The sequence below is a fragment of the Anguilla anguilla genome, chromosome 4 (assembly GCF_013347855.1).
Source record: "Anguilla anguilla isolate fAngAng1 chromosome 4, fAngAng1.pri, whole genome shotgun sequence".
NCBI lineage: Eukaryota > Metazoa > Chordata > Actinopteri > Anguilliformes > Anguillidae > Anguilla > Anguilla anguilla.
Window position 1 is genome coordinate 57285147 of NC_049204.1, and position 15449 is coordinate 57300595.

Below are 15449 nucleotides of genomic sequence, written 5' to 3' on the forward strand. Positions count from 1 at the left end.
CATTACATGCCATTTGCTGTCAGGCTGATATATATATATATATATATGTGTTATTTTTAATAGGGGTAAGCATCCCACATAAAGGCAGAATTGTGCTCAGGTTAGCAGGGCTGGGTTTAGCTGGCCTCAGCATGACAGGAGCATGTGCCTTGTTAGCAGAGGCTGAACAGCATACTTTTTCACTCTTGCTTAAGGGAGCTCAGGAGCTGTTCTTCTTGTAGCCACCGTCTGAATGAGAAAATCAGAGTGATCCGGTCTCAGACTCATCCTTATGAGATGTACAGTGTTCTTTCTCAGATGCCACTCAGCCAGCAGAACCTGTTTGCCAATAATAGTGATTTTCATTGAGTTTCCAGGGTTCCAGTGGGTACACAGTCATTTTTCTTTTCTTTTCTGAGTAGCTAAATATATTTTGGGTTCAGGCCAATCTGAGTTAAGTCTATTCATGAAAATCCATTTTTTGACAATCAAAAGTCGTGGAATATAAACATTTTCATTGAATAATATGTAGAATGTACTTTCGGTTCCAAACTGTGAAATTTTGTGCCAGAGGTGACATTCAGAGGGTAGGATTTCTATGAAACTTTGAATCAATGAAACTATGAAATTTTGATCTGTAGTGAATTAAGGTTCTGTGCTTCACGTACAATAACCTCTCCATATCACAAGCATCAGTGTAAATGTACCAAAAGCCTGTCTTGGATGACTCCAGATATTGAATCCTTGAAGTTGTCTGATGTTGTGTCAGCTTCAAACAGAGATGGATACATGATTTCTACAGGAGCTGCTAAATCTATAATGCAGAGTAATGGTCTTTTACGTGTATAAAAAGATCACTCGGAAATTAAAATGTCAGTCGTATGAAGTGCTAAAATCAAGTTAGAAATACAGTCAAATGGTTTGGCATCCTTCATACACTTTTATGGTTTTGCAACTGCTGACAGTTGTTTTATATGTGCTGTATAATCACATAACTGATTTCATTCATGGAACCTCTATAGCCTAAACAGGACATGTGTTTTATGTGATCATAATTATGTAAGCAGACAGTTTAACACTTCACTTGTAGCAGTTATGTAGAATTTATGAAGCCTTTATATACACAATATTAATTCATAAACTTGGCATAATGTAAAGGATCATAGTATAAGAATAAGATATTTGTTAGTGGTGGGTATGGGCATTTCAGCTCCTTTCAGGTAGTTCACTGTAAAGACTGATTTAATGATTTGTTCATTGATAGGTTCACTTCTTCAATTTGTACATGCAGTAACTGTTAGCACGTGTGAGGGTGGTGTTATGTTATGTCACCTTCATTTCCATTGCTCAGCGACTGGGGTGTCTGACATATCACGATGCAGACCTTAGCAAGGTGTAGGAAACCCAACCTGGAGTACATAATGATCGCAAGCTCCAACACCTAAACAGCTAGCTTGTTGTAGCTATTGAAGTGTTGCTGGGGATTCTACTAAGATAGCTTCTGGATGAGAACTGGCATTTAAACTTATTTTGTGAAAGGCAGGGGTCTCTTCTCCCATGGGCTGCCTGTTCTTATTCATGGCTTCCATGCAGTGCTCTGCTGTCAAGATGTCACTCTAGCTTTTTCTATTATTAAGAGGTGGTTGCCAGTAACCGCAGCTAATAAATTCTCAGATTTGTAAACCGCATGAGAGATGTAATCTCTAGCCTGCAGATCCACATGTGCCGGCTTCTGTATCAGAGTAAAAGGACAGAAATAAGGACAGGTTTAAATACTGCTTTACCAGCCTTGCAAATCTTTGGTATCATTAGAGCTAAGATGTGCTGTCCAATATTCTCCAGTGTAAGTCATATTTCCGTCCCAAAAGCTACCCTACCCTTTTAATGTCAAGATTGAAAGATGAAAGGCAGATGGATTTGAAGGCAGTTTTGATGGGCATGTAATGCCCACAGTGTTCCACAGAGTACAAGCATGTTTGGAAAACACTTCCCCTTAAATATGTTGCTCATTTTAGAATGTATGGATGATGATTTATTATAATAATAAAATAATATACACTGTGATACATATATTTATCTGTATGTAAACACACACACACACACAGACGGGTGACAGATTAAAAGGAAAACCTGAATAAATGAGTGGAGAAACACAATGAATGCATATGCTTCCATTCAGGTGTACTGCATAATACAATTAAGCAATTAACATCCTATCAGGCTCTGTGGCATGTATACAAATTCTGAGCAGGCCCAGTTGACCTTGATTTTGGATCAAGATGGCAAGAGATCTAAGTGACTCTGAAAGAGGGTACATTATTTTGGCATGCATAACAGGAGCTTCAGTCACACAGTGGTGCAAAAACCGTACGCACTGGTCTACAGAAATATGGTCAAACGAGTCATCCTTCACCATATTCTCGACATGTGAGCGAGTGCATGTGTGGTGTACACCAAGAGAACTGTACAGGCCAGAAGAGGAAAGGATCAGTTCAAATCAATATGAAGTTGTTCTGAGTGATCACCTGTATCTTATGATGAAACATTTCTATCCTGCTCTCCACCGCCATCATCAAAACATCAAATTTCCAGAGATTTGTAGAATTTATGTCAAGATGCATTGAAGTGCAACACCTTACTACGATATACTTGTTTTTTCTTTGCCTGGATCCAAATGTTTCATCATAGGATGAAGGTAATGACAACCTCAGATACAAATACAAAGTGCCAAGGTATAAATACAAATAACCACTCAACAGGTGCAACATGAGTGAGCGATCAACCTCTTTGTGCAGAAGCAAAATTGGGCCAGTTTTCACGCTTTTGAATTTTTCTGTTTAAAGCCTGATAACGCCAGATGTGCACATCACACTCACATGTATAATGCCTTACACTGCAGAAGACCCCTATACCATTTAATGTCACTGAAAAAACTAAACTTTTTTTTATATATATTTTCCAATCACTCCTGTTCAAAGCCATGGCCATTTCCAGTTTTTAATTTGAATACTGATACAGACACAGGTCTACAGCGCTACAGTGTGGCATAGCATTTCCAGTTGTTGAACGCATATCGCACTCCTGGCAGGACAGAGGAGATAAGGCTTTGATCACTGCCCACTCAAACAGTGTGTTAAGTCCCCAGAGTTTGCAGATTTCACCCGCCACTGCACAGGGACAAAAACAGAACGCCTGTACTCTCTGTGATGCATGGTAATTTGTAATGGCACTCATTTTCCACTACTGCTCCTAACTACACACATGTATCATATTTATTCCTCCTTCTCTTTGACACTGCAACATTCTTTCCCATATTTGTCAAAGGCTCCCGAGACTCATAATCGTGCAGAGAAGCAATAACATACTAAGAAATTTACCTCCAGGAGGAGAAAAGCCTTGTGTTTTATGAGACAAGTAGATTCTGTGATCTACAGCACATTTCACTGGCAGACGGATAATGGGTTTGCATGGCTGTGCACCAAACCAACCTGGACCAATAAATGATACAGTGTAGACTGTATGGATGTATGCTTGCCATTTGTTGGTCACTAAGAGGCTAATGGTGACACTATAGGAGAGTGGCGATGTAAAACCTTGCAAAACCCATTTCACTGAATTACTATGCCTTAAAAGATGTACACATCTACTGGAGATACTTTGAGATACAAACCATTCAGGATGGTTGTTCACCATTTCAAAAAGTGAAGGAACATATATATTTTAATTTGGATCATTTTTTTTAACAGTTATTAACATAGTTTTATCTGATTCTCTCTTTCATGATGTAGCTATAAATTATGTTGTAAGTTAATAACCAATTATCAAACAAACTGTAAGCAGACTTTAATTAAAGCATATTGTTTTGCAAACAGCTTACTGAAATATGGAACATAAGACAAAGCATATTAAAATATTAGCCACTTTATTATGCTAGCTTGCTAAAGTTACTTACAGATCCAACAGAAAACAGGCCAACTCTGTGTCACACTTCATCCCATTGGCGAACTTGCTGATACCATCGAGGAAATGCAATTCCAAGGTTAAGTCTAGTTATTGAATAAGCCCTGTCAGCTTGTCTTTTTGCTTCACTGTATCTATGCGTCTTTGCATCTGCGATTGCAGCAGCTGACTAGCAACAAACACTTCATTGGAATCTGATCCCAAACAACAGGCCCTGTACCCACGCCCACCCCTCCCCACACAGAAAACAGTGCCACGCCCAGAAACGTCCAAAACATGTTTTAGAACAATAAATGCAAGTAAAGGGTGCATAAATGTAACTAAGTAAAGACATGAATTGCCAGTGCATCATAGATATGCCATACCATGGTTATTTTACAATATTTTCAAGTAAAAAAAAAAAAAAAATCCTCTATTTAATTCTACCCACATAAAAAAAGATGCGGCATCAGTGAGAGAACACTGGGGGAAAAAAAACAGTGGTCTGCAGATGCATAGATGGATCTGACTACCCAGCTCAGTGTCAACCGTGTGATCAAGTGATCAAATGAAATGACACCTATAGTTAAATGAAGAACAAAGAGTTTTAACTTTGGATATTTTATTTCATCTTATGCAGAGCAACAGTCATGCCAGACAAATTCTTAATACATTGAATATCCTCCATAACAAATCCCTAGAAGAGAAGCATAACACCATGAACATACCTTGCGATATGTGTACCTTGATTTCGTACAAAAAGTGAGTGTTAGGGGTGAACATGGAAGGGGAACGAAGATGCTGTCAGAAGATAGCTAATGGTTCAGCTGTTCTGACCGCGGGAACGGGAAGATTGTACAGTACAGACAGGCCTTGTGACTGGAGGAAGCGATCATGCAGCCAATCACATTGAGGTTGTGTAATGAAGAAATATGGTTGGGGAGTGTGGTTTAAATGTTCATTGGAGGTATGGTGGAGCAGCCCATCATGCTAGTACCAAAGTTTTTTGACTTGACACAAGCTATAACAAGTAGACAGTTAGGTGACATAAGAGGTGTGATATGTGCATGCTCTTAGGGAGGTTGTAGACAAGTTGTGCAGCTGCATACAGTATAAGCTGCATGGGTTTGCTTAGCACAAAGCCAGTCAGGAAGACCAGCAAGATAATTTCAATAGTGCACACATGAGGACCAGGGCTGTGTAGAGTGGGCAGTGAGGAAGGGGGAGTCATTTTAATTGTGCTCAGAAATGATAATCCTCTCAAGGACATAATAATCTGTATCAGTAGTGCTACTAGTACGTATAGCTTTCAATGACCTACATTTGAAATGGGATATCAGACCTAACTTGCAACCAGTAGAACAGTATGCTGCTAACTACCCATTATGGTATGTCACAGTCTGCTGTACTCTCACACAAATGGAGGCTGGGGACATTTTGATACCTATTGATAATATCCCTTCCTGTCGTTTTATGTCATGTAATTGTTCAATTGAAGAAAAAAAAGTAGATTTTGAATAATGTTTCCCATTTAACAACGGAAATTGCTCTTAATGGTAGCCGCGCACATTTTGCACTATACTCTTTTCTAAGTGCTTTGTGTGTGTGTGTGTGTGTGTGTGTGTATGGTTGCATATCCCCGTCAAGGTGAAGTTTCTTCGTTTGCTTCCATTGCTGTGCATGGTCTAGTGCATTAAAGAGACAGACATGCCACTGCTTTTAAAACCAATTGTTCACCAAGTGCACTTCTTGAAAAGTGTCACTTTACAGTAAAACACTTGGAAAGATTAATTACACATACAGGGCAAAGTGTCTCCTAACCTCCACAACAACAGGAAATTGCCGCCGTATCCTTTTCCATTAAATGGGGAAGAAACGATGAGCAACACCTCCCTTGAAGGACTTGTATTGTATTTCTCCAGCCGGTCAGGCTTAACTGGTGACGTCCTTCCCAATCCGGCAAAAATTCCGGCAGAAAGTAGTGCATTACAACTGATGAGACTATGCAATCTAAAATAATAATGATGATAATAATAAGAATAATAATACAGAAAACTGTGTGTTGTGCGCTGTGTATGTGTACGTATAGAACATATGCAGATATTTATATTCATGTCAGGTAAACAATGCATGAATTGCAGGACTTTTTATACATTTTGGGGAACCAAAAGTAATTGGACAATTGTAGGTGCAGTTGTTTCTTTGCCAGCTGTGTGTTACTGCATCATTACAGTAGTTCATGCATAAGAAAGCTAAAAGGCGATGAAAAACTAAATAGTGAGCAAAAACTCCGATATGTGATCATACTGTCAAAGGTGGTGTCTGCTAAACGACTTCAAGATGAGAGAGGGACAATATTTCAGTACCTTTTGGGGAAAAAATAAAATAAAATTTCTCAAGGAGAGAAACAATGATGCCAAAAATAAGTTTAAGTCAACCTATGAAATATCTGATAAGATATGTACATAATATGATAAGAATTCAAAGAAACTGGTGAAGGACATATTTAATTTCCAATGTAACTTGCACCTAAACTGAAAATCAAGACTAGCATGAGTGAGTCAAACCCTACTGAGCCTGTAAGTAGTATTGCACAGTGCAGGTATTCTAATATAATGCATTCACATGGATTTACCCTTTAACCCACTATTGAATGATTTAAATTCACATTTTATTTTTTTCTCTAGGGTTTGGAATGTTGGCTAGTAATGAAAGTTGTATGGCATAATGTGTTATTTTATTTTTCAATTGAAACTCAGTGATACTACATGGCCTAAAGTATGTGGAATCCAACATCACATCCAACATTGTGGGCATTAATATGGAGTTGGTTCACCTTTTGCTGCTATAACAACCACCACTCTTCTGGTAAGGCTTTATACTACATGTTGGAGCATTGCTGCAGAGATTTGCTCCCATTCAGCCAGAATAGCAGTAGTGAGGTCTGGCACTGATTGGGTGTGCCAGACCAGGGCCTGGCTCGCAGTTGGCTTTCCAGTTTATCGCAAAGGTGATTGATAGGGTTGAGGTCAGGACTCTGGGCAGACCACAGAAGTTCTACCACACCGTTCTTGGTAAAACCACTTCTATATGGACCTCACTGTGTGCACAGTGGCATTATCATGCTGAAACAGGAAATGGCCATCCCCAAAACTGTTGGGGAAGCACAGAATCCTCTAGAATGTGATTTTATGTGATTTGTATTATTTGCCTTCACTGAAACGAGGGGCCTCGCCCAAACCATGCAAAACAGCCCCAAACCAAGGGGTGTCCAGATACTCTTGGTAATTTTGAGTATGTTAAACTATAATTTAGCAATACATTTATTTAAATAAATGCAATGATGCAACTTAATGAAATAATTCACCAAGTGGCATATGTGGCCTAGTTAAATACATTCTGTTTGTTTTGGCATTATACTTCTAGGACATGTGTAGCAGACAGCTGTTAGGTTTTAATTCTATTCATATACATTTTATTTTAAAAACTGAAGATATGATTTGAAATTGTAACATTGCAAAGGATTCTCAGCCCTACATGAAAAGAAGAAAAGGGTATGCAAGGGAATAGTTTATTGGCTGTGATGTCACAGTGATATCACTGTCATGTCTGTCAGGATGATTGATTTCTCCATGTTCAGGAGGTCAGCTCTCATTTAAACGACACTGAGATAAAGTTTACGATGACATTTTACTGTCACAATTTTTGTTACCTGTCACATATGATTAAATAGAATTCATTACAGATGAAACAAGCATTTGTTTTTAAGATGTTTAAGCCCCTGGATTATTTTTATTTTCATTTAAATTTATTTATTTTTCTAGTAAAAGACACAAGTATCATGGTTCGTATGATTTACAGCCCGCTTCATGGGAACCTGAATAAAACGTTTTATGAAATACAATTTCTCCCCTTCCTGGTCTATTCCCAATGTGATCAAATTCATCACTTAATAAACTGAGATTGGAATGGGTTTATATGAATACTCAAAATACTCTGACTATAGCTGGATATTTTAAGACATACTGTATGAGTGTCAGAAATGTCAAGTGTAGCCACATTTTCTTCTCAATATGAAAATGCTTAGATATTTATCAAAATGAAGTATCGGAGCAATATATGCCTTGCCTACCACCCATTTCAGATTTTCAATGAATATGGCTAAAAGGATATTGAAACACCTTGTCCAAGGGCAGAACGGCTGTGTGTCACTTGGGAATCAAACCTGTTATCTTATGGTTTCACATGCAACTGTCATATGTTTCAGTTGAACATTTTACTAAACCCGTGTACATGTAATTTAGAATTTATGGTGTGTGCATGTGTGTCTGTGCGTGTGTGTGTTTGTGTGTTTGTGTGTGTGTGTGTGTGTGTGTTTGTGTTTTGGCTGTCATACTACAATCCTTCATCCAGTATTTATTTCCCCTCAAATCTCCCTTAAAAACCTGGACAAGACTATTTTCTTTTAGTTTTGATATATCTCTAAATATAGTTTGGCTGGCAGCAGAACATTAACATAACGACTGTCCATTTGATATGCAGGATATCATTAATACATTTGTTACTCGAAGGGTATCAGTGGCATTCTCTCCTCTCCGTGGTCTCACAAGCTAAGTTGATTGCTGCAATAAAACACCCTCAAAAACATTGCCTTTGGATGTCACATTATACAAAACTAAAATACTTAGTTGATGCAAAGAAGAGGAATTCTGTCACAACTTATTTCCCTCCCTGAGGAGAAAACGTGCATCTGCTAAGCCATGACAATACTAATGATTTGAATACACTAAAAAAAGACCAGAGATCTACATAAAAATGACGATTTGGATATTCAGCATCATTATATATGACATATTACAAAGTAATATACAATGGATTTCTTAATTGTATGTCAACATTGGAAATATTGTATGTGTCATAACCTTTAGAGCTACGGAGATATTAATGATTGATTGTTCATAGGTATGGGTAATGAAGTCATTATCTTGATAAATCCCTTTTATACAGCTTTGTGGCCATTGTAAATCAAGAAAATGTTTCAGTGGATCCTTTCTGGTCTTGAAACACAAGTAGTTAAACATATAGAAATATTTTTCAGTGATTCCACTGCAATGCACATAGGTGCTCCTTGTGAAGATTTCAAAGGGATTTCTTTTTTTATTATTAGAGACCCTTCCCTCTATGGGGGCAAGTGGACCCAAACCATGCCAGGAAAATGCCCCCCACAGCATAACAGAGCCACACGACCCCCTCTCTGTAGAGGTCGAGCATTCTGGCCTGTACCACTCTCTTGGTTTATGCCACACATGCACTCATCCACTTGGTGAGAATATGGTGAAGGATGACTCATTTGACCACATCACATTTTTTCCACATCTCTGTAGACCAGTGTTCAGAGACTAGGGTTTCTGCGTCACTGAACTCTCAAATGTGCATTCATCTTTGTAATGAGGGGTTTATGCACTGCAACCCTACTATAATATTCCTCTCTATGTAGTTGTGAATGGACTGTTCGTGCTGACACAGTCTGATTACGTCCTGTATTGACATTTTCACTCACCTGAGAAAGAGTAGGTCTTCTGTTTGTCCTTACATGTTGCACTATTGCACAAGCATCACGGTCATCAACTGTATGTTTTCAACCACAATTTCCAACCTTACTTATTGATGTCTTTCCCATAGATATGAATGCACATGTCACTTTAGTCACTGTTCCATTTGAAGCACTAGCCAATTGAGAAGTCTTTTGGACTGAAGCTTCTGCCATCCGTGCCCCAGTAATGAACCCTCTTTCAACTTGCTATCTTGATCTAACATCAAGGTCAACTGGGCCTGCTCAGCATTTGTATGCATGCCACAGAGCATGATGGGACGTTAACTGCTTAATTTTATCATGCAGTACACCTGTATGGCAGCATCTGTACTTACATTTTTCACCCGTCTGTAACCCTTTGTGTGTGCGTGCAGGCGTGTTTGCGCGCGCAGGCGTGTGTGCGCACGCGTGCGCTTGTGTGTGTGTGTGTGTGTGTGCGTGCGTGCTTGCACAGTCGAATGCAAAAGTATTTGGACAGTATTTATTTATTTATTTTTTGTGTTCTGGTTCTGTACTCCAGCACAGGGGGTAATATGTATAGAATGGCAATTCCTACACGGTTCACCCAATATGGATGTAATTGCCCTCAGATAAACTTCACACACACGCACATATATAATATGGATCATTGTCCTTCTTTTGGTCCTTCAATGCTGTGGATTTCATTTTCTTTCTTTTTTCCCGGCTGCGTCATTGCTGTTTCTGCCATGCCTGCCCTGCACCTTGTTTGAATTAGCTGAGCTTTACCCCCTCTCCTTTAATTACTGTTCCCTGTCTGAATAGGCTTTCTGGGCCGGTGTAAAGAATCCCCTGATGGGCCTCAGCGTGGTCCTTTTCAGGCTTGTGCATTCAAAGCTGCCATTGCAAAAATGGATTACTGCCTTGCAACACTGGTAAATGTCATGCCTGCTTCTCTCAGGTGGGAGGGGTCACATCCACCCCACTGGTTAGGGAAAGTAAGCCCTGTGTTTTCACACCAATTAGAACGTCAACACCTTGGGGAAAATAAATAAATAATAATTATATATGTCCTGTATATGTTAACTCTTTGGTACATGAGCAATACATTGGAAGGGGAGGTGTGCAGCGTTTTTTTGAGGCCAGCAACTAAATTAAAGGGCAGACAATTCCTGTTATCCTTGGCACAAGAAATACCAGGTGCTGAATTGCTATATGTGCAATTAGCCTTACAGAATGCAATGTGTATCACTTCATCTCATTATTTATTTATTTATTTTTCAGAATAGTCTGCTGAGTTGCTCTTTTTTTGTGGTTCAAACTTCTATGGTCACTTTTCAATGCTCTCAGCCAGCTTGTAAATGACACAAACCACTTTGGCCAGCGACTGATTTAATCTGCTGGTCACTGAGCATTGCATCACTCTTTGGTTTACAGATTAGCAGACATGGTTTGCAGGCATCATAAAAACCTTAGTTAAAAAGATGACAATATACAGTTGCAATATAAGTTTGTGAACCCTTGAAATTGGAATTGTGGGATGAAGTGTATTTGTTCACTTATTAATCCCACTGCAATCCTGGGACTGACATTCAAACAGAACGTATGACCCATTTGAAAATAATAAAAATGCAGTCTTACAAGTATTTCAAAGGGTGCATAAAATCCAGACATTAGTGTTTTAAGATTTAAATTTGGTGGAGTATATTTCCAGATATTCTTTTTTTCACATGAAGAAGTATTGGAAGCTGAGTTTGATTTTCAAGTATTTGCTAGAATAATCTCCAAAGATGATTGGTACCTTGGTAAGTGGCTTGGTGAGTAACAATTGTGAGTCAATCATAAAAGTTCATAAGTAGATTTAATTTATTTATACGGGGTCTGCTCCTGTCTTCAGATATGCATGCTTAACTCATGCTTACATTTTTTGCAAGAGATGTACTTTTTTCCCAGCAAGCATCTTTGCTTGGACAAGTGGGCAAAAGATAGTTGGCCACTTGCGGTGGATTGAAAAGAAGGCCTTGAGCCTTAAGAAGTTATTTATAAATTGATATATTAAACATATATTTAAAATCTAGTTTTATTTATGGTACCCTTCCTTGTAAAGAAAGGTGGAATAAATAGGGCAAGCCTATTGAAGTACAGTTCAATAGACTTTTTTTTTGAGTGGGCAACAATAGATTTACATACCGTACTGATGAAGTATCATCAGTACTTAAGTCATGATGAAGTATAAATATTGTATGCCTCCATGCTTCTTTTTATAATAGACACAGCAACATTTCTCTGGCTTTTGTCTGGTCCCTCTCAGCACCATTATTTAGTTTACTACAGAATTAACTAAGCACATGTTTTTATATGAATATACAGCAAATGGGTAAGAACTGGGTCTGTTGCTTATTCTAGCAACATATGTACATTGTTAAAACGGAGCTTTTTAAAATGTTTGTTTCACACAAATATTAGTTTTCAGGTTCATATCCTGTATATCCAAATTAAAATGTGGCTTGTAAGTAATATTTTAAGTATGTGCTGTTCTGTTGTTTCGACAAGCTGCATTTTCAGTTGGGGATTGAACAATTGAGAGATGGGCATGGACTGCCTTTAAATGTATACATTGGCAACTATTTTATAAATAAAGCCCCCATGCCTTGTAGCCCTGAAGTATGGGTTTCTATTAAGGAAATGGAACGGAATGTTTGAGTCAAGACAAGTAAATCAGAAGTACATCAGCAAGAACCTCCTATTTCTGAGTTAAGCAATTGAGATTACTTGTATGGTAGATGCACACCAGTCCTGTGTAGCTGGGAAGGCATAAAAAGCACTTATTACCCACAGCACATGTCCCTATATTTAATCAACATTTGTCCTTATCGCTGACTTACAAATTAATTCAGATGTGTGCTGTTTACTTCAAAAACACAGTCTGGTGTGATCACAAAAATAAACAGCCCAAATTATTCCAAACAATCAATCTATTAAAAATAAATAAATAAATAAATACACATTTAATTCAAAGCCAAGCACTAATGCTGACTAATAGCATTTACCATAAAAGGTACCATTGGTAATGAAGTGCAATCATCTTCAATAATTCAGTATAAACTACAAAGATTCATATTTTTGCCGACTTCTTGTACCTGGTTTCAGTGGCTAGCGGTATGGCAACTGAATCCTGAAGAAGATCACCTGCTTGGAACATACTGCACACTGTTCCACCCAGAGAGAAAGGTGCTTTGTTTTGGTGCAAGCATTCTGTCATGCCTTATGGCACCACAAATTAAAATTAATTTTCTTTCACGGTACACACATTATTTACCTAATTTTATAGGATAAAAGCAGAGCCGAGCCAAGTCAGGACCTGTGGACCAGCAATTAATAGAATGCTGGCCTATAATTTCACATATGATTTAGTTTATATGTAATACTGCAATGGTATATCCCACAGGACACATTGAACATGTTGTTTTTTTATTTTTATTTTACTACAGTGTTTTTTTTTTTTTTTTTTTTACTGCCAATTTTGCAAACTTTGCAAATAATTTTGCAAAGATTAATCTACTGAAACATTTCAAATAAACTATGTCTGTTCAAAAATGTATAATATTGAGCACCTTCATATAACCTTGAATGTGTGTGTCCATGTAAAGATCAGTATTAATGAAATGGCGTGCTGGATGCAAATAAAACCACTTAAAAACATTGTAGAAAATTTGTAGAAATAAAATGACGTATTTAAGTCATGAAATATTTAAACATTAGGTTATATCTGTCATGAACATAAGTGGAGTTGACCTTGATCTGGTTATGTTTTCAGAAATCAAATTAAAATAAATTCATTAATTTCTTAATTTGTTTTTTTTCTGTTATCTGGATGGAAAAGTAAGCTTGAAGTAGCAACAGATTGAAACCCAAACAAAAGGTTAAGCATGAAAAGATGACCAAACCACAAGCGATTCCTGGTGTCAATCATTCCATGAAAACCAATTTTCATTGGCACAAGCTTCTTAAGTCCAGACGTTTTATCTCAATATGGCGAGCAAAGTAGTCCTTATTGAGATTTGGCACTGGGTTAATCCAGAGGGTTTGACTGGATTGCATATGCCCTTAAACAGTCTAAGTCTCTTTGATTGAAACCCCCTGCCAGTTTTAGACTATATATATATATATGCATCACATCACTTCTTGATCCCCACTGCAAGGGGCATCAAAATGACAAACTTGCAGAGACTTGAGATACGCTTATGGAAGAGATGACAAATCACTGGTGAAGAGAGAAACACTGAGAATGTAAGGATAAGGGAGGAGGCATGTCTAAAAAAAATGTAATAAATCTTGAGAAAGGGAAGGGGAAACAATGGTTCCAACTTCCAGTCCTCACTGAAGAGTAAACTGCTGTTGAGATGACAGCATATCTACAGAATGAAGTGATTAATGGTAAAAAAAAAAATATCCCCAGATTCTGAAGGAGTGGGAAAAGTGACTTATTCAAAGGTAGTGCATACAATTTAAAGTTTGTGTGCTAGCATAATCAATGTGGGTCCCCAAAAAATGTGCACATTTATCAATTCTGGAAAGCTAAAAAATAAGATACATAACTACTTAATTTAGCTGATTCCACCATACTATTATTCTGACTACGTTGTTATTTTGACATTTCTACTAATAGCTTACTGTTACAGTATAACAAATGCTGTTAGTTGTAGTATTTCTATCTATACATGATAATAGTGCTGATGATGACAAAGAGTAATCCCATCTGAATAATAAATAGGCCAACATAAATAAATTATGAGAATATATATAATTATAATATATATAATTTCCTCTAAAAGTATTTTTGAGACAATTCTAGGATGCTGATGAAGTTGTGGCTAGCCTGCTAGCTATATATAAATAATTCTGCTACAGTTGAGTGCCACTGAATGTTTGTACAACTGTTCTACTGTCTAGCTAGCAAGCTAGTCGTAGTTGTAGGTTGTAGCCAGCCATTTAGACAGCTTGACAGCTAGCTTATCAGAAATAATAGTTTTGTTTGCCAACTAACCACAATTACGAAATAATTCACTCTTGCTAGCTTGGCTTGTTTTGTCGTAGCGTGCCCCCGTGGGTTTACATCCTTACTCTGCATTTACCAGTTTACCAAGATCCTTCACATTTAGGTACACAGTGCGTATGCTCTGGTGCCAAAAGCCCAATCAAACATGGCGGCCTCCATGAATTGGCTTTATGCGCCAATGAGCAGATCCCAGAGGAATCCATGGAACGCAGAGCAATGTAAGCGAAAGTTGTCTCCAGCTCTTGTACATCTGGCTGGGGCAATAGCATAGCATAAGAATTTTCTGGGATATCTCAAAACTTGATGTGATTCCGGCTTCAGATCACAACAAGTTACAAATCCTATCTCTGTCCTTTTTGTTGTCTCTGTTGTTGCTAGTAGATTAACTAGCTAACATTTGCCCCAAGCTGATTAGTTGGGTGTGTTCAGTTGCTTCCTTATTGCAGGTACACCTGTAAGATTGCTTTCAGTATCTTGGCTTGGTTTTTGATTGACTTTGGTGTCTGTTACTGGCATTTGTCAACGTGAAAACCCAAGTTGTGTCAACGAAAGTCAATTAAGCCATTACGAGGCTGATAAATACAGTAAGAAAAAAACTGTCAGAAACATGGGCCTCAGGCCTACAGAAAATCAACTGTTTGGAGAAAGAGCACTTGTGAGCTCAGAAATCACAAAGGGCCTGGTAGGCCAAGGAAGACCTCCACCGATTAATTCTCACCATAATGAAGAAAAATCCCCAAACAACTGTCTATAGAAGATTTCACAAACAGAAATACAGAGGCTATACTGAAAGACACAAAGTACTAGTTAGCCATAAAAAACAAGATATCCAGGTTACAGTTTGCTAAGAAGTACCTAAAATACCCTGCAGAGTTCTAGAAAACAGGTCATGTGGGCAGATGAAACCAAGATTGACTTATA